Source organism: Excalfactoria chinensis, chromosome 21 (genome assembly GCF_039878825.1).
Source record: "Excalfactoria chinensis isolate bCotChi1 chromosome 21, bCotChi1.hap2, whole genome shotgun sequence".
In the NCBI taxonomy this organism is placed as follows: Eukaryota; Metazoa; Chordata; class Aves; order Galliformes; family Phasianidae; genus Excalfactoria; species Excalfactoria chinensis.
This window is the reverse complement of record NC_092845.1, coordinates 3031355-3050539: the sequence shown is the minus strand read 5'-3', so window position 1 is coordinate 3050539 and position 19185 is coordinate 3031355. Positions and strand designations below refer to the sequence as shown.

At 46.2% G+C, this 19185-nt stretch overlaps 1 long non-coding RNA gene across 4 annotated transcripts in view; it reads left to right on the top strand.

Moving 5' to 3' along the window:
* The first annotated feature begins 1972 nt into the window (after nucleotides 1-1972).
* The window catches only part of LOC140261442 (uncharacterized), a 66997-nt gene continuing 49784 nt past the window's right edge, over nucleotides 1973-19185 (top strand). For all 4 annotated transcript variants that reach the window (XR_011905707.1, XR_011905710.1, XR_011905711.1 and 1 more), the window contains exons 1-3: nucleotides 1973-2087; nucleotides 5557-5653; nucleotides 13513-13678. This is a non-coding gene — a long non-coding RNA (uncharacterized lncRNA). The remainder of the gene's footprint in view (nucleotides 2088-5556; nucleotides 5654-13512; nucleotides 13679-19185) is intronic.

The window sequence follows — 19185 nt, the reverse complement described above, 5'->3', positions numbered from 1 at the left end:
ATCAAACTCTAATGAGTGCCAGGCCATTAGAGGCCTGGCGTGCACTCCAATAGTGTCCCACACTCAGTGTCCTCAGCCCATTATCCATTGTATCTGCTAGGTATTGCTACAGCTTGCCCCAGCAGCAGAGATGTTGCACAACCCACCAGTGACCACCCAGGGCTATTCTGTTTAGGCTGAATGCCATCTTTTCTGGGCAAGTGTACAGATCGTGTCTTGAACTGTGCCAGACACACTGCTTGTGGTTCATTTTCTGCTTGTGAGCCTGGCTGAACAAAAAAGGCTATATGTATATGTACCAGCAGTGCTCGTGTTACATACACTCTGACACCCAGGAGATGGTCTTTGGGGATTAATGAGGCACCCACTGCTGTACAGCATGTTTTGGCAATGGGGAGGGCTGGTGAATCCCATGCCTGTCTTTCTTGTGTGTCCTTGGGTTTCTTTTTGGCACATACATGCAACGAAGTACAAGATGCAAATACTGCCAAAGCTTCTAGTAGAAGAGATGACATTTATATTGTTATGCAGTTTGCTGATCTAAACATGCTATTGCCTTGCCTTGATAGCCCAGGGCAAGCGCTAATCAGCTTCTTTCATGGGCAGAATGCCATCTGAAAGGGTGAACACAAATAGAGACAGTATGTGCATCATCTAGAAGTGCTGCAAGAACACGATTCCCAGCTGAGAGGATCCAAATGTGTCTGTCTCCCGCTCTTGCATGTTGGCATGAAAGAGAGAAGTGACGGCGTTAAATATAATGTATTTGGAATAAATCAGGGCTATATTCCTTAGCTGCTTCAAGCAAGTTTTTGTTATATAGGTCACACCATCAAATGATGTAAATGTGGCATAGCTTCACTGAAGGCATTGGAGCTGATGGATTTTGATGTGTCGAACATCTTGGCCCCATGTGATTGCAATCTTTCCCTGCATGGAGCTCTGCTACAGGTAGAAAGAAGAAACCTAAGCAGAGGTTCTGTTTGTATTTTCCTCCCTGGGGCACCATCGGAGCCTGTTTGGTCTTAATGGTGACAGAAGATGAGGAGTTTGGGCCCTGATGTTGTATTTGCAGCTCTGTCCCTAACACTTGCTGCTGGGCATCATGTAAAATCAGGAGCAGTCTTAGTGATCCCCCTACCTGCCTTGGTTATTGTGGAAATCAAGTGATGAAGATTTGCACAGTGTTCTGGATCATGTTTGTACAACAGTGCTGCACTGCTGGCCCTGCAGGAGCTGCATCCCTCATAGGTGGGATCTGGGAGTTAATCAACTTTGGCAGAACTCAAACTTCTGCTGTTGCAGCTTTTTTTACTTATTTCTTACGTTTCAATTCAGAATACAGACCAGCTCTGCCAACCCCGTAGTTCAGTGTTATGGCACAGAGTATCTATTTAAGAGATTCAGCTCTGTTTAGGAAGTGTTGGTAAGCCACTAGATGTAACATTGGAGTTTAAATTCTTTTTGTCCCATGCAGGTGAATGTTGGCTGAGAGAGAAGGAATAAGCCAGTGTCTTACAGCAGCACAGAAGGTATGAATGTTTAATTTCCATAATTCTGGTTAAGAGTATTTATTTCCTACATCGTGACCATGGGATTGTTTTTAAAGGAGGGATTTGGAGTCACAGCTTCAAAATATAAGAGACTGGGAGTGATGCGCACATGAGTCTGATCACAAACAGTGAAAGTCGAAGTGTGAGCATGGAGTTGTGCTGAGTCAGCACCCTCAGCAGTAGGCGAGTGAATCTGAAAGTTGGCACTTGGTCTTGTTGAACCTCCTACAGTTGGCCTCAGCCCAATCATGCAGCCTGTCTGCATCCCCACAACAGACCTTCCATCCCCCAGGCATGTCAATGCTTCTTCCCAACATGGTGTCCAATGCTTCCTCCCAGCTTGGTGTGCAGAACTTCCTCCCAACATGGCCTCCCATCACATCTAATTCCACCACTGAAGGAGATTTTCCTTCTCTTTCAGGATCTGCCAATACTGGTGAAGTCCTTTCTCTGAACCAGATAACAGAAGCTGCTTTCCCAGTTCATGGTTGTTCCTTCCAACTGGCAAACAACCTTGGAGGGATCTGCTTTCAGGTGAGATATTCAGCATTCAGTCAATGGAAGTGATTTTATACATATATATGTATATATATATACATCTTTTTCTACTGTAAGACCTTTACTAATTGTGATTTGAAGTGATAATTAAGAGCTAGAAAACCTCATAGCCTGTTGCTAGGCTCACAGATCCATTACTTCTGCATAGTTGATTTTTCCCCTCTTTCTGTTCTTTGAATTCTCATTCTTTCGATGAGCTTCTGCTACATCTTGTGCCTCGTTACAGCTAAAATTGAGCTCATGGTGAATTTCACACTAACTCTGAAGACAATAGTGTATCAGAAGGGAGTTTTGGTGGGGTGCTGGTGCAGGTTGCAGAAGGAGAACGAAGGCCAGCAGGTTGGGTTCAGTATTGAATGATCGCGTCGTGTAGAGGTAACACGAAAAACTAATCAGAGACAGGAACAGAAAAAGGAGTTATCTTCTGGAACGCAGAAAGTCAGGTAGAATGAAAGGCAAACCTGAAAGCAGTGAATCTGTTTTCCATCAGTGAAGGCAGAGGAGTGCCTCCTGGGATTAGCTTGGCCAGCAGCAGCGCTCCATGCTGCAGATAACACGAGTTCCATAGCAACAAAGTTTTAACCTGAAATTCCTGGCTGCAAGGGTGCACACTGACTACAAAATGGGCTCGTGTTCCTCTGAAATCATTGAACACTCACTTGCTTTCATTTTTCACCCACCACCCTGCTCAGAAAATTGACTTATTTTTGATGTCCTTAATTAAGCACGAAAATGTAGCGTTAGGCGGATGCTGTCATTTTCTTCCTGCCCCTTCAGCAGAAGCCCCAGTGTAATGTGTTGCACTGGGCTCTGAGGTTGTAGGATGGGTTGTCAGTGATGAGCAGCAACCAAACCTGCAGCACATGCCCAAGGACTTGCAGTCGGATGAGTCACACGTTGTATGGGCCAAGTTTAATCCCAGAGAGAACGTTACAACACAGGATGAAAGGCCTGAAAATAACAGGAACTGCTACAGTATTTGGGCCGTAAACACAAGTTAGAACAGTCTGGGTATTTGCTCTAATCCTCTCTGATTCTATTTTGAATTGCAATGTTCCTACTTGCTAAACCACTTTCTGTTTTTACACTTTTTTACCGTGACATAAGGAGGGATATTTTGGAAACTGGAAAACAGCCACTTGCACCAGAATGGCATGCCACTAATTTCTGCAGCTTTTTGGAACTGAGCATTGCCCACTCTGTAAGCTTTATCAGCCTCCTCTCTAGGATTCCCCATAGAGATCCCCACCCTGCTACAAGGCAGGCCTTGCCCCAGGTGAGAGCAGTTCTGTTTGCAAGCTCTTACCTGCTTCAAATTAGGTCCTTGGAAATGATGCTCGGAGTATTTGTGAGGGGAAAGGGTTGCTGTATTAATGGGCTCTTCTATGAGCAACAATGATTCAGTGGGCCCAAATGGTGATGAGTGCATCCTTAATATAGCCAGGATTAATGTGCAGTTTTAATTAGTTTTCTTTAGTTTTATCTTTTTACCTGAGTAAAAATTGGGGAAGGTGGTTTAATGTCAGCAAGTGTGTTTTAATGGAGGCCTGGAAGAAGAAGAAAAAACCTTCCTGTGTCCACTTGTTTCTTAGGTACGCCACGTTACCCACAACCAGCCTCACCACTCCCAGAGAGAGTCTGTGTAAGTCCTAAAATAATTCCATTCCACTGTCCCACAAATATTCCCATTCGGTCAGCCTTATATAGAGTAATTACTGTTTAACATGGCAGTGCAGCTGGGTCAGGGCTTATTTTGGGGTATGAGATATAAAAAGCTGTTTGTAAAAGAGAAAAAAAGTGAAAAGAGACCATGTTTGTCAATCTGTCTTTCTAAACAAATGAGCCTGGAAACTTGTTAGTTTACTTATTCTCTCTGTTTTAAGAGTCGGCGTTCATGAGAGCCACTGGTACCAAAGGCACTCCTGGCTTATGTAGCAATGCAGTTATAGATATATAACGGAGAGGTAGAAAGGTGTTGTGTTGCCATTGAGAAATGGCTGTGGGGTGGCACACGTTGAGGGAAGGGAGGAAAGTTGTGACCAATGGACACGTGGGAAGCTCAGGCGTTTCATGGGCAGGTGCAACATGCAACTGCCAGGGAAAGGCATCTTGAAGGAAGTGCCTTGGCTCCGTGCTCTCATTCAAGCAGGTCTTTGCATTTTCTGTGCCTGAAGCACTGAGCACAGAGCAGGCAGCTCATTCCCACAGCTGCACTGTGGTGTAATTAGCTCCGTTTTACAGCTGGGGAAACCAAGGCAGTGAAAGTATTGAGTTGCTCTTGACGACCCGGTGAGTCATATCTTGGGATTGAGCTCAGGGTTTGCTGGCTCTTGTGCTTCTGTGCATTCTTTCAGACCGTGCTGAGTCAAACTTCAAAGTTCCTTTGGACTGTAGTAACTTTGATGCGGATGTATGTGTGTTTAATACACACACATGTATTCTGGTTTTGTGCACATTGGCTATGTGTGTGTATGCAGCTAGAAGGAAAAGAGAAAATGTGACTATGCATGTGCACGTGTCATTTCTTATCTGTCCCTAAAATACAGGTGTCTCTGTGGGAAACCAGTTCTGAGGCTGTTTATTGTACAATAGTTCAGGAAGTTGAGAGTTTTTTATTCTCCTCCGTGGTTTCCCATGCTGGGTAGCTCGTTTCACCTCAATAATTAGCATTGCAGTCTGTTTCACAGAAGACCCCAATATTTTTAGTAGTCATAGGAAAGAATGTTGTCCGCTGGGACGGAGCAGGAGGCTGTGGATCAGGACTCAGGGTTTGGTTGTCTTTTTCTACTTATTTTATGGCCTGGGACTGTTCTTATCACTCTTCTGTGCCTCTGTTTAATAGCAAAATGGGACTAGTAACATTGAGTTACCTTGCATGGAACTATTAAAAGATGAAATCGAAGTTTGGAGACCTTTTACTAGCCTTTGGCATCAGAGAAATAGAGCAGTTACGAGATATATTCCTGTGGTTTGGCTTTATTAATTATATGAACTCCTTCGGATATTGTACTAATGAAATGAAGCTGGGAAAGAAACCAGAAGCAGATAAAGACAGAAGCTGAAACCCTTCATGAGCAGTTATACAATGTACTAAGAAAGTATGCCAGCTGTGCCAGGCTGCTGGTAAATGGCAGCCTGAAAGCCCTGCAGTGCAAGCTGTGAGCCAGGAACAGATTTACCATGAGCAGGATTGGGGTGTGGAAGGAGACCTGTGAACCAGCATTACCCTGCTTGAGCTCCAGCTTTGTTTCCTTTGGCTGCACTGCTGCGTATGGCCATTGGGGCTGTATGGAATGGCTCAGTATTGCTGTGGGATGAGCGGATAGCAGAAGGGGTCTGAGCACCCTGGGAAAGTAACAGAGGTTTTATTTCCTTCCCTTCCCTATGTTTGCTGCCTGATCTTCCATTGGGCTTATATCCATGTTTCTTATTGTTGTTACCCTAGGTTGTGTCTGCTGTGAGGTGGAGGTGAAGAAGTGCACATCCATCCTTTTTGCTGCAGACTCTCCAACAAGGCTGTTCAGGACTGAATTCATTTCCAGGTAAGGAAGAACCCCTTCCTACTTAGGTGGCGAAGTGCTTAATCAAAACCGAACTGATCACCTTAATAGTCAAAGCAGGATAGGTTGTGACATACCAGCTTCACCTTTGTGTAGAGTATTTCCTGCACATTAAGAATCCAATTGGTCCAGATGAAGGCTGTTGTGTAGACACTAACAGTAAGCAGAAAAGAAGTCTGATCCCAAGCCGTCAGGGACAGAATGTTTTTTCATTGTAGGATGCTTCTTGAATTAGTCTGAAAGAGCTCTCATTTTATTTAAGAGGTTTTTATTGATCTACAAGGCTTCGTTCATTGGTTCTATCTTCCTGAGTGGCTGAAGCAGACTTAGCTTACGATAGGAATTCTTATTTGAGTTTGTTTTATCAGCTCAGTTGTTGCTTTATTTCATGCCTCTGGAAAGAGGCACATGGTTTAGAGAGAGGAAAAAAAGTGTATCTGTCCTTCCAGTCCATTAATTTTCTTTCATGGAGCTCTGTACCAGTTTGAGCGCACAATTGGGAGGAATCAAAACGCAGGCATCTAGACTATTACATAAGATCAAAAAGAGAACGGAGTTGTTTTGAAGATGAATAAAATGTATTTGTCCAAAGTCATGGATGCTTTTGAGAACTCAGAACATTCTTCCTGTTTTGCCTTAGGATGAAACTTAGACCACATCAGCTGGAGAGAGATCCCAAAATACTTGAAGTCAAGTAGGTAACTTGGAGACCTAATTCAAGGTCCTAACGGAGTGAGATCAAGTAGGGATTTGAACCCGGTTATTAGACAGGCTCTTTTCTCTTTCTTCCTTCTAACTTCAAGGTCCACTTTATGATGAAGAAACTGTCCCCGTGAATGTCAGAAATATGAATGAATTCAGGTCAAAAACTTAGATTTTTTTTTAACTGCTCCAATGTATTTTGTCCAACTGCTCCTCCAGTAAAAGAAAGTAATAGGTTGGCAGTGGAAATTTTTAGAGAGTATTTTCCTGTCTTGCCTCATAGTTGTATTATATTATAACAGTCTAAGTTATAACCCTTCCTAAATGAACGTGCTTATTGTAAAGGACTAAAAGCACATGGACTGTGTATGTACATTGAATGTGCGTATGTCCAACTACAGTGGATGAGTTTGCTGGGTTTCCCGGCCTCTTTTAGTTGTGTGCTCCTCCATTAGGAGCAGGCTGGAAGCTGCTTCCAGTCACTTGTGGTCCTGGACAGAAAAGGAAACACCAGTTTTCCTTCTGTAGTCCGGATATTGAGTCACCTGTGTGGCAAAAGAAAATAGCCAAAGGGTTGCTGTTCCCTGGTGTCCCAACATGCCTGGGGATATTTCGTCAGGGGATTGAAAGCTTTAAAGCTGGGGCTGGTTCACTAGTTAACTGCACTTAACTTGGTGGTCTCCTGGTCTCTGAGGTTCCCATCCTTAAGTTGTTCTATTTTGTGGTTGGTTTTAAAGCCATTGGCAACATCGGGTTGTTTTACATGGGTGTTTCATATACGCGCTGCTGGGTCAAGGCAGCGTTACTTATAGCTGGAAACCAACTGCAACTCATCTGCCACTTCTCGTTCCACACTTCTGGAGGCCTTCAAACAAAGCATCTTCATACATCTCTGCAGGAGGGGGCACTACAGGGAAGATCTCTCCCCTGCTATGCATCTTTTCATTATTCTCGTAGCTCATTGCCCTGATCAGCACCCAAGCTGGGAATACTAGTGCAGGTGGGCTACCAGAAAAGGTTTTCTGCATACATGTGGATTGGTGCTAGGGCAGGATGCTTGTGGTCTTTGATTCACTCTGGCTTACTTTCTGTAGGGCAGGACTGGGCTGTTTGGCGCTGCCTTTCCTTGGCAGCTCACTGCAGTGCTTTGCAATCCATCTGCCATCTACGCTCACCTTTGCGAGCGTGGCTGATGCAGCTAATCTGTGCTTATCTGAATGCAGAGGCATATAGCAGCAAGAGATTTCATGCAAATGTAGCATCGTGCAGCCCTGTTCCTTCTCGCAAACTATTGATTACGTGTCTGATTTGCTCTCCCCTGATAATAGGCCATAGGCAGAAGCCAATAGGGCGAGGAGGACGAAAACCTGTCATGATCATTCGATGCAGCTGGTGAGCCAATGGGAGGAGAACACCCGTCGATTGGGTTGGGAGAGAGTAAGGCTGGGGGAACTGTCTTAGCAACAGCAGAAAGCATCTCTTTCCCCCTCCCACCGTGCAACCGTACTGGAAAGTTCCTGATGATGTTCCTTAATGTATTTGTCTTGCTCATGCCAAGTTTGTACGTGATTTGTTTGACTTTGACATGTCTGCCAGTTTACCCCTTCTCTCCATGATCCTTAGGAGAGGATAGAAGGGCATCTTTTCTTTGTCTGTCCTATTGAAACCAACTAATGAGCTCGAGGTAAAGTGATATCATGCTGTATTCATTGCCTGTGCAAGCCCTGAGTAAGTGAGTGAGTTCTGTATTGTCTTTTTGTGGTTGGTATCTTCCTCTTGACATCTTTCCAAGACAGCTAAAGCAATGCAGAGCTGACACCTTGCCTAGCATCAGCTTCACGGTGTAGTGTTGCACTGCAGGATAGGCAGCCTGTTGTAGTAGTGGGAGCAGGACACCTTGCTGTATTCTCAGCTCTGTTAAGGAATCCTTGTGTGAAGTCAGGTGTATCCCTAGCCTTCAAATCCAGATTCTCTTACCAGGCTGCTGGGTTCTTTGGTCTGGGAATGAGAAGATAAGCTTTCTCTGTGGGGCCCTCCCTGTGATCTGTGGGCTGAGAGAAGTCAGTCCACAGATCACACTGCCTTACCTCTTATCTTTTATCTGCCTTACAGCAGGAACTGTTCTTTCTGTCTCTCTGCCTCTCTCATGGTCAATCCGTCATTGGTTTAACCAAGCGAAAATGAAAATGGCAGTTAGATTTGTCTAAACCTTTTGAACATTTATTGAAAGCCAAACATTGGCACTTTCAGCACTCCCTTGAAAATGACCTTCGTTGTCCTCCTCTCACCTGCTGCCTCCTCTGGCTCATAAGCATTCACACTTTTATCTCTCTATTTGCATGCTGATCATAGACATAGATTTTGTTAGTCCTGCATCTGTCGAGACGGCGGGGACAATAATAGAAGCACCGTCGGGACCAATATATATCGGTCATAGGAGAGTGTCCAATGATGTCTGGGTCAGGGAGCCTTTAACTGCAGCGTCAGGGAATTTAGTCAGCTGTCATCGCTTCTTAATTAAAAATAGCTGAGTCTCACTTACATTCCGTTGCTGTGTGTTAGCTCATTTGTCATCTTGTCCTTTGCTCTCCAGCAACACCCCAAAACACCCTCAAAATGAGACAGGGGGTAGAAGAGCAGCAGGTAGGAGGGCAGCTGGACAGAGAGCAGATAACCTGTGCTGTGAGCTGCTCTTTGGGTCCTATGGGTGTTTAATGGGATCCGAAGGGGATGGGGAAACACAACAGCACAGTGTGCGATGTACTCTGTGCGTATTTTGTGTATATGTATAAAATTAGGCTCTGTGCACGCATGTGTCAGGGAATAAAATCAAGCACTAACTATACGGAGGTTACAAAGAACATTCCCTGGGGACAAACCAGCTCATATTTTTTCCATCCTGGCTTTCCAGCACCTTCCTCTGGTCCAGGACAGAATGTTTTAACAGTGCGATCCACTCGGACCTTTCCTATGTACATAAGTGACTGGATTCCTTCTTCCTTGCTCAATGGAATTTAGCAGTATCTGTGATTGCTATCACCTTCCAGTAGATTTCACTAATTCATTTGTGATATTCCTAGGGGTATGGGGAGATGGGAGGTTACAGGAGGTGCAGAGGGAGATGAATAGCATGTTGGAATATCATTACTGAATGAAAATGTAATCCCCTCCCCCTGCCAAATAAGAGACTATATAGTGATTGTAGTTAATGCTTGGAGCCGAGGGACGGTTTTGGCATCAGGAGAATTTTTCAGGCTTCCTTTTTACAAGTAAATCAGAGGTGGAAAGGCACTAGGCTGACTAACTTCCTGAACTGGAAGTTGCATCCGGACTACCATATTTAATTGTCTATGATTGACCTATCTTCCATGAGTTTTGCTAATCCATTTTTGAACTTGTTTATATGTTTGGCCTCCGCAGCGTTGGGTGGTGATGAATCCCACCATTAAATCACATATTGTTTGAAAAAGTTCATCCAGGATGTCCTGTACAATGCTATCGGTCTTTCTGGTGAGTAAAAGGATGGCTGTTGCCAAGGCTTCAGGTCCCCTTAGCCCCATATTGGTGGTCATTCCCCAGCGGACCACTTCCATCCCTTCGACCAGACCTGCTGTGCTTCAGCCCGTACCTGGAGCTGCAAGGGAGCCCTGTGAGCTCCTGCACAGGGTAGCTTCTCACTGCTGAGCAGTGATTTTCTGGCCATAGAGATTTATTGCTCTCAGGACAGTGTTCCTGCCCACATGAGTGAAGATCCAGTGATACTTGTTGGTACTTCTGCTAAGAGCATTTTGTGTTCAGGGGGAAATTCACATGCAGTTTGAGGGATGGACCCAGAGGTTCTCTTCAATCTGATAAGTGTTTCCTGACTCCATAGGGCAATTTGTGTGAAGAACAAGGGGAAGACACCTGATTTCTTATTGCACTGTTGAGGGATTTTGAGTTATTCTCTGATCCAGGGGACCAGAAGCAACAAGTTCCATTCATCTGCACTCTGAGTCACTGAGCTAAGGACAGACCTTCGTCTTAAAGATGTTTTCAGAGTGCAGTGTTTTTTTAAAGAGCTAATTAAGCTCTGATGACTTCAGCTGTATTTTCAGCCTCTGATTAAGGCCATGATACTAATTAAACTCTTGAATTATTAAAAATGCAAATAGTCAGACCTGTGTGCAACGGCAGAATTGTGTTTCCATGCTCCAGGACAGCAGTTGGGTGTATTTGGCAGAATCCCTTGTGGTAACAAAGATTTCATCTCCGTTTCTTTCTTTTCCGTACGGCTGCACTCCACTGGATGCAGAACTGAAAGCATGAGCTGCTGGGGTAAATGTCTCAGCTGCCTTGCAGCAAGGCAAGTAAGTTTGATTAAAATACAGCAAAGTTTTGGAAGGAACCTTGGGTCTCTTAACATCATGACTGTGGCATTTTCACTGAATGGGCAGCTGGGATTGAAATACCATTTGGTCCTTTGAGAGTGAGTCTGCTGCCAGCAGCAAAACTCTTGGAGCTGCATTTAGACGGCGTACTTTGTTGTCAAAGTTCAGGAGCATTATAAATTATTTAGACCTCTAGCTGTCCCGCCAGCCTCTATCTCTCTGGCATCCCTGTTGAGATGCATGCACCTTTAGTTAGGCATCTATAGCAAGTCTGGTTGTGCCCTTTCCTTCAATACAGATATAGATATATATTGTGGCACTGCTGAACAATGGGGATGTTTTGATCTCCTTGCTGTCTGCATTTCATCAGGAACCAGGAACAGAGTAACAGCCGTCCCTGTGCACCAACATGTCTTTGTAATTGTGAGGAGGGCTCGTTTCTTCTCCAGATAGTGCTGACCCACAACTGGTGGGTCTTTGGGATCATTTAGCAGGTCTTCGGGGTAAGGTAGAGCTCTGGGAGATGGGTGAATGAATGCTGCCTGGGACTGACTCCTCAGTGCTGCCCTGTGCCTGGGTTGTGAAAGCAATTTCTGTGTTTGCTGTAAAAGGTTTAACTCCAAAGCCTGTAGTGATACACTGAGTAATGTCCCTGTCTGTACCCTGGTCTCTCTTCCAGATGTGCAGCCCTTCTGGTAGAAGAAGTGGCCAATGGGATTTGGATGCATCTATCCCTTCCCACACAGCCCGTTTTGTGCTGCCATTAAGGAGGCTCGGCCAGAGCTGGCAGTGTTTGCAGCTGGGATATCAGAGGGAAATGGCAGTAGGCAGTCTAGTTATAACCTGCCCAGAGGGAAGTTTCTTCCTAACGCCTATTCAGGTCATAATAAAGACATAAATTAAGAAAAGGTGCTCGAGACACTATTCAAATGCAGCAAGCTCTTGTCACATTGAATAAACTGGGATCTTTAGTGGTGTGAGGGTATAACTGTTTATTGCAGTCACTTATCAGATAAAAATATGACCCAGTGTCTTCCATTGAGCCCAGTCAGTGGCAGGCACGATGGGGAAGCTGTGTCATTTTTGCCTTCCCTTCTCGAATGTCCCTTTAAGTATGTTAAAACAAAGAGAAAAGAAAAGCGGTCATTACTTTTACCTATGACAGTTGACTTTGTTTCATCCTCCCGTTATAATGGGCTGCAGGTGTTTCACAGCCGGCCCAAGTTAATAAGGACAGACATTCTGGCTGCATGCCAAATATTATAAAAACTGTCCAGGGAGAGAAGAAAAGAAAAGACAAGGAGCAGAGGGGGGGGGGAGGTGGGAAGGAAGGAAAAAAGAAAGCACGGGAGTCACTCCATGCTGAGATTTTGTACTTTTGTGTCTCCTGAAGTGAATACATCAGTCAGGAATCAAAGGTTTTGGAAAGTCATTCAGCCCCTCCAAATGAGAAGGCGAGCCATCTGCCTGCCGGGATGGAGCTGTCCTCAAAGGCCGCGAGCCAGGGCTAATCTCTGTGACACTGGGGTAAGCCTGGAGCATCTCCTCCAGAGTTACAAACAGCTCGCCTGGCATCCCCGATTCTGGCCTGGTGCGTGCATCTTCATGCCAGCAAAGCATTTTGAACCCAGCCCTTTAATGTTGGATCACCATAGTGATGGGCTTCTCTGCTCCAGAGCGGGTGAGGAATTGCTGCGGGGCCGTCCAGTGTTAATTAGTTCTTTTTAGGCTAAAGTTGAACTCGGTGGGAGCTGTGAGTACAAGGTGCAGCACGTTTGGAGCTCTGCAGCCTCTCGTTGTCCTTGGTTTTAGCAGTGTCCTGCCATCAAGTCCCACATGCCCCAGGAAATCCCTTGTGCTTCTTGGAAGTTAGAGCAGTGATGGAAAATCGATGGGAAGGAAAGATGCTCTGTATGAGAACTGATGATCCACATACGTCCTTAAGGCTTTGCAGATAATGCTATTTGGAAAGCTTGGGCCGTGATGCGAGATCCCCAAGGTGCTCCAGTTTTGGGCAGGAGCCAAACAACTGCCAGGATAACGGAGCACAAAGGAAAGCTGGATCTGAGGCACTGGCTGGCTTAGATCATTGGGCTTGAACTGCCCTAAGGCGTTGTAGCTAATGCGAGAGATTGGCACCTCCAAAGGTACCTCTGGCTGTTGATTGCAGGAGTGCCTTGGGGATGTCTCTCACCTCAGGCAGGTTCCTAAAGGTAAGTGAGATGTGTCCAGGCCTAAGGGCATGCCCTTGGTGTGGAACACATCCCAAAGGCAGTTCTGGCACAGGGTCACAGAGATGCTCTGATTCCAGAAACTAGACTGCCCATGTAAAACCTACATCTTCCTCCATAGACTGCCCATGTAAAACCTACATCTTCCTCCATAGACTGCCCATGTAAAACCTACATCTTCCTCCATGCTGCTCGGTGTTTCTGGGTCTGGATTCGCTCTCTCATACACAACTGGGGTGTCCCTGACCCCGTGGCACAGACCCGCCTATGAGTCACATTCAGAATGATGGCAAAGGATGTTAACCAAAGCACAGAATATTTTGGGTCCCTGGAATCACAGAAATGGACACATCTGAGATAGATTTACTTCTCTGGGTTTAATATGACGGATCTCAACCACAAATTTCTTATCCAGATTTGTTTGGAGCCAGGATATGGTTCAGGCCAAGTGTTTTGCTTTGTTTGTTTATCTCGGATATGGTTTTGGATGCTTAGCAGGAAAAAAAAAAACAACCAATGTTTATGATGTTCATTTCAGATCTCCTTTTGGCAGCTGGATGAGAAAGGAATGCCACCACAAAGGAGGGATCACTGAGGCGAGGCTGAAGTTGTATTCAAAGGCAAGAGCGGTGCCGTGCATTGCAGATGTCATAGAATCACCGCCGTGATCAGGCAGCCTCTTCCCTGGAGTGACTCTGAGTTCTGTGAGTAGCATCCTGAGGGCTGAATCTGGGCCTGCATACGAATGGTTTCTTTGCATTAACCCCAATGGGTGCTTTGTGTGGAAAAAGATGTGAATTCTGATACTGCTGAGAATGCTACGAGATCTCTGAAAGGTTCAAATAAGAATAATGATAGTGCAGGGAACAGCAGCTTATCAAATCCATCTTAGAAATCCAGGAGTTCTTTTGCTGATTCATACCTTGAAGTATGCTGTGCTTTGATTTCTCTCTTTGGATGCTGGTAATGTGAGATCTGAGGCGGTTCCTAAGAAACTGAATGCAATTTGGTTTCTTTGAAAGCATTTTAAACAGGACCAGATCTGCAATTGGTGCAAGCCTGTGTCTTGGGTGGCTTCAGGAGAAGTTATGCCTTAGTCTGCTGGTCAGGAGTTGAATCACACTCCTCTAAAGGTTTGGTTTCTTACAGTTCCCATAACCAGGGCTCAGTTCTATGATAGCTTCCTGGCGCTTTGATCGCTCCTTTGGTTAACTTCAACACGGTTTATACATATTCAGCTGCTGAGAAGACCAGGTGCCATTGTAAACCATTCACGCTTCATATTTGTGGCTTACTTGGAATCCAAAAACCTCTCAGGCGTGCAGCATTTTATAGTGCAAGTACTCCAGAGCAGTTCTTATTCTCTCACACTGCATGTGCAAGCTCTTAGTTGTAGACTTGCTGTAACATGAAGCACAAGATTGCGTGTCCTGGGTCACAGTCCTGTTCCACCAAACATACCTTTGGATCAGCATGGAGAAATAAGGTGCAGGAAGCAACTCAGGCTCCTGGCAGATTGAATATTGCTCTGAGAGTGCCCATCTCTCCTTGTGATCACAGGGAGGGCCCAGGGCCTGGCAGAAAGGGGACAGATTCAGGGCTAGTGCCAGGGCTCTGTATGGGGCACGGTGGTTTGGGAGCTTAGTGGCAGCAGCAGGAGGTCCTGTATGGAGATTGGAGTCATGTGTGCACAAAGCTGGATGACTTCCCCCCTCCTCATGCTCACTGTACCCATGTTAAGTAGCACAGAGGCTGATGGGCTGGGCTGAATCACCTTTGGAAACACTGCTGATCTTCTGCAGGGCACAAGAGGATTAGACACCTAACAAAGGGCTCAGGTAATTGCCTACATCTCATTGGGGTGCTTGGAAGGCAGAGCGAGATATCTTCATGTGATGTCACACGTTGCATTGAGACAAAGCATGGCTTAAGGAAATCAATGGGGGGAGCACCAGGGTCTCTTGGAACGATCTGTGAAGGAGCGGCTCTGCAGTCTGCCAGCTGTTGAATGCTCCTGTGTAGTTTGCAAGCAGGGGTAAGGATTTTGTTAAAGAGTTGAAGGAGGGCTTTGGATATTGCTGGCCGAGGCTTTGCTTTGCTTTGAGGCAGTACCAGTAGTGTGGATTCCCTGGGAGCGATGCGTGCCATGACAGCAGGTGCTCTGCCCATCTGTGCACTGCCAGCCTTCATCCTGCTGCTCTCCCCATTTCCACTATTTCATCTTTGCTCGTGCCACTGTTTTTAATCCACTTGCCTCATCCCCAGCCCGTGGTGAATACTCACAAACTCGGTCTCATTTACTGCTGTCCGGGTGCCAGAAATTCAAGTCCAAGGCGCTGGGGCTGCCTCTGTGCTGGGAGGACTCCCTCTCGTGGGCTCCACCGCCTGGACCTGGCCCTGAGCTCGGAGCTCAGCAACCCCTAACAGGTCCCCTTGCTTTCTCTCCAAGAACATGATTAGAGGTTTGAAACTGAGCAGACAGCTGGTATACTCTCCCAGGGCAGCCTCTGTGTCTGGGCCTCCATTGTTTTTGTCCAAATCGTATCTGATTGCTTTCCAAGAGCGTTCCAGTCCGTAAAACCAGACCAGGTGCCTTTGGTTGTACTAATTCCTGAAATACCAGCTAGGAACAAAAGCGTTTTGGATTGGTCTTAGAAAGGGTATAAAATTAATTTCAATCTGGAATGTTTTGTGTTTGTTTTCTTTTTTTTTTCTTCCCCTCCCCCCTCCCCCCATTTAAAACACTGGAATTTTGTCTTACACTTTCCAGACACAAAAGTGACCTTTTTCAAACACGTCCTTTGGTCTTTTACCAGTTTTTACTGTATTACCTTTTACCAGACCGTCAGACTTGCTCTGTGCCGTACCGTTCTCTGAAATCTGACCCCTACATGCATTCTTTGCACCTTGACCTTGGCTTTTTTACGTGGTGTAAAACTAGAAGGAAGTCAGATGCTCGCTTTTACAGCGATGTGCTTTCCCGTTCTGCTCAGTAATTTGCCAGAAATGAGGAAAAGGAACCACCCGAACAACAGAAAAATCTTACCTTAAAGTCCAAAATTGATGGGAGGGCTTAAAAGCTCCAGTGGGCTCTCAGCCTCGCTTTAGTTCTCCCTGCCTTTAACTGCCAAGCTGAGTGCTTTGTCCTCCAGACCGCCCTTCGTCTGCACAGCAGGAGCAGTGCCACTGGCACCGGGGTGTGCAGGGCTCTGCCAAGAAGATGGGCCCTGGGTACAGAGCAGAGATCTGCCAACCTTCTGTGCTGGGGAGTTTGCAAACTTCCACAGCGCATCTGTTTCATTTCAGACCATGGGCTGCTCTGAATAGTCCTTTTGTGTGCTCTGTCTCCAGCTACTAAAGCTGGCTCTGAAGACGCCAGCGATAAATATGACAGCTTCTGTTACTGGGTATCCCCTGGATCCTGTGGCCTGACCCGCGGTCATTCTTAGCGAGCAGTAACATTTATATTGCTGTGTCAGCCTCGTTTCTTATCATGTAACCAGAGATGGGCTGGATGAGCATGGAAAGCTTTTCTGTACCTCTGCATTCAGGGTCATTTGGAGGTCCGCAGATGGAACGGGCACTTTGCCACTGAACTATTTACCACAACAAATGCCGTGATGTTCTGTGCATCACTCAAGGAGAAAATGCTGCTGCTCAAAATGGCAGGGGAGCACTGCAGAGGAAGGCTGAATGGCACAACTGCGGATGGGCAGGCCTGCCTACCTGCAGTGCATGCTGTTACAGCAGGTTTTGGAGAGGTTTCCTATGGGGCATTACCTTCGTGTCCTAGTAAGGCAGTGCAATGAGGAGAGCTGTCTCATTGCACCCCTGAATCGCAGTTTCCATCAGCTGAGCTGATCTCCAAAGAGCAGCGGCTCTGGAAAATGTGACCCGTTTCATTTCTGTTTAAACTTAGGCACCAGAAAGAAGCGTGCGCACCTCTGGTCCTTGCAGTTCAATCTCTGGACAGTCACCAGTGTGAGACATCACCCAGTGAGAGTCACTGGAAGCCCAGCTCTCCCTGTGCTGTCTCTGGACAGTGTTTGACTAGACTGCTTTTATCTCTCCAGCCTGTCTGTGGGAGTTGAATCTTTGTACAGAGCCTGCATTGCTTGGCATCTAATCTGCACTAGTTGACTCAGTCAGCCTCAGAAGGCAAGGGAGGAGGGAGATAAGTAGGAGGAAAAAAGGTGGGAGTGGAAAATAACATATTTGAGGGGACAGCAGGAAGTCTGGGCTCATTCGCATCTTGGGAATTGCTCAGGACATGACCAAGTGAGTGTTTCCTGATTCTCTTCTTTTTTTTCCCTTCGCTGTGGGCCAGGAAGAAAGGAAGCCTGGTAGGGCACTACTGGGGAGAATCCCAACGTGGGAGAATGGGTGATGCCCTTAGAGAATGGCACTGGAAAACCAAGTGTCCCAGGTGGAGGTAATCCTGACCCACAAAACAGCTCAGCTGCAGTGATTGTCTGTGTGTTGTTTGTTGCATTTGGGTTTCCCTTGAAGATCACCTGTTCAGTTCAGTCTGTGTTTATGTCTCAACAGCTCTCTGGATTGAGGATACTTTAATATATCTTTGCTTGCTGTTGTTTGCTGTTTTTGTTACTCTGAAGGAAGGGATTAATTAAGGTTCACTGGTGACATAAAGAAAATAGGAATGATTTCTGTAAGATAAAAATACATTGCTGGTTTTGGATCAGGTTTTTTCAGGCCTGCAGGATATCTGAGAAGAGATGCCACCATGCAGGTGGAGCTGTAAAGCAGGGCAGGAAGGGAGGTGTGGAGCTGAATGGTCTTTTCAGGTACTTCAGGACGCTTCAACATATAAGTTGCCATGTGAATGTCAGATCCTGTGCCTGTTATTATGAAAGTTGTGGATCTTCTCATGCTTTTAAAGATCACTGATCTCGCTTTCTCTAAGCAGGCAGAGCTGGGATGGCAGCGTGCTCATCGCATGTTCCATCTACTTCAAGGACTGATTAGGTCTTTTCTTTGTCTGCCCTAACTCGCAGACGACACTAAGCTGGGAGGGAGTGTTGATCTGCCTGAGGGGAGAAGGGCACTACAGAGAGACCTGGATAGACTTGATCGATGGGCCAAGGTTAATGGAATGAGTTTCAACAGGGCCAAGTGTCGGGTCCTGCATTTTGGTCATAACAACCCCAGGCAATCCTACAGGCTTGGGGAGGTGTGGCTGGAAAGCTCCCAGACGGAAAGGGACCTTGGTGTGCTGATGGACAGTCGGCTGAATATGAGCCAGCAGTGTGCCCAGGTGGCCAAGAGGGCCAATGGCATCCTGGCTTGTATCAGGAATGGTGTGGTGAGCAGGACTAAGGAAGTCATCCTGCCCCTGTACTCAGCATTGGTGAGGCCTCACCTCGAGTACTGTGTCCAGTTTTGGGCACCTCAGCACAAGAAGGACATGGAGGTACTGGAGCAGGTCCAGAGAAGGGCAACGAGGCTTGTTAAGGGCTTGGAGAATCAGCCCTATGAGGAGAGACTAAGGAAGCTGGGGCTGTTTAGTCTGAGGAAGAGGAGGCTGAGGGGAGACCTTATTGCTGTCTTCCAGTACCTGAAAGGTTCTTACAGTGAGAGTGGGGCAGGTCTCTTCTCACTACTGACTTGTGACAGGACGAGGGGAAATGGCCTCAAGTTGCGCCAGGGCAAGTTTAGGTTGGATATTAGAAAGAACTTCTTTACAGAAAGGGTGGTTAGGTACTGGAATGGGCTCCCCAAGGAGGTGGTTGAATCGCCATCCCTGGATGTGTTTAAGAGCCGCTTGGATGTGGTACTCAGGGATATGATTTAGCAGAGGTTTGTTGTTGTGGTATTGTTTTGTGGTTGTTTTTTTTAAGAGATAGGCTACTGGTTAGGCTGCGGTTGGACTTGATGATCTTCAAGGTCTTTTCCAACCTGAGTAATTCTATGATTCTATGATTCTATGATTCTAATTAAATCAATAAATGGCCTCTGGAGTCACCTGTGTAGCAGGTTACAAGTCGAGCTGCTGGAGGTCACTGCAGAGGGCATCCCGGCTGCCTTTGAGAAAGAAAAGGGTTTTGATCCAGAATAGTCACGATGTCCCAGTTTCCTGGTCTCTTGGGCCAGCTCATTCTTAGAGCCAGGGCTCTGAAAGCAGGGAGAAAAGAGCCGAAGATAATTGTTTCTCTCAGGGATGAGCTAAGAAATGTGGTGTTCCTGTTGTCTC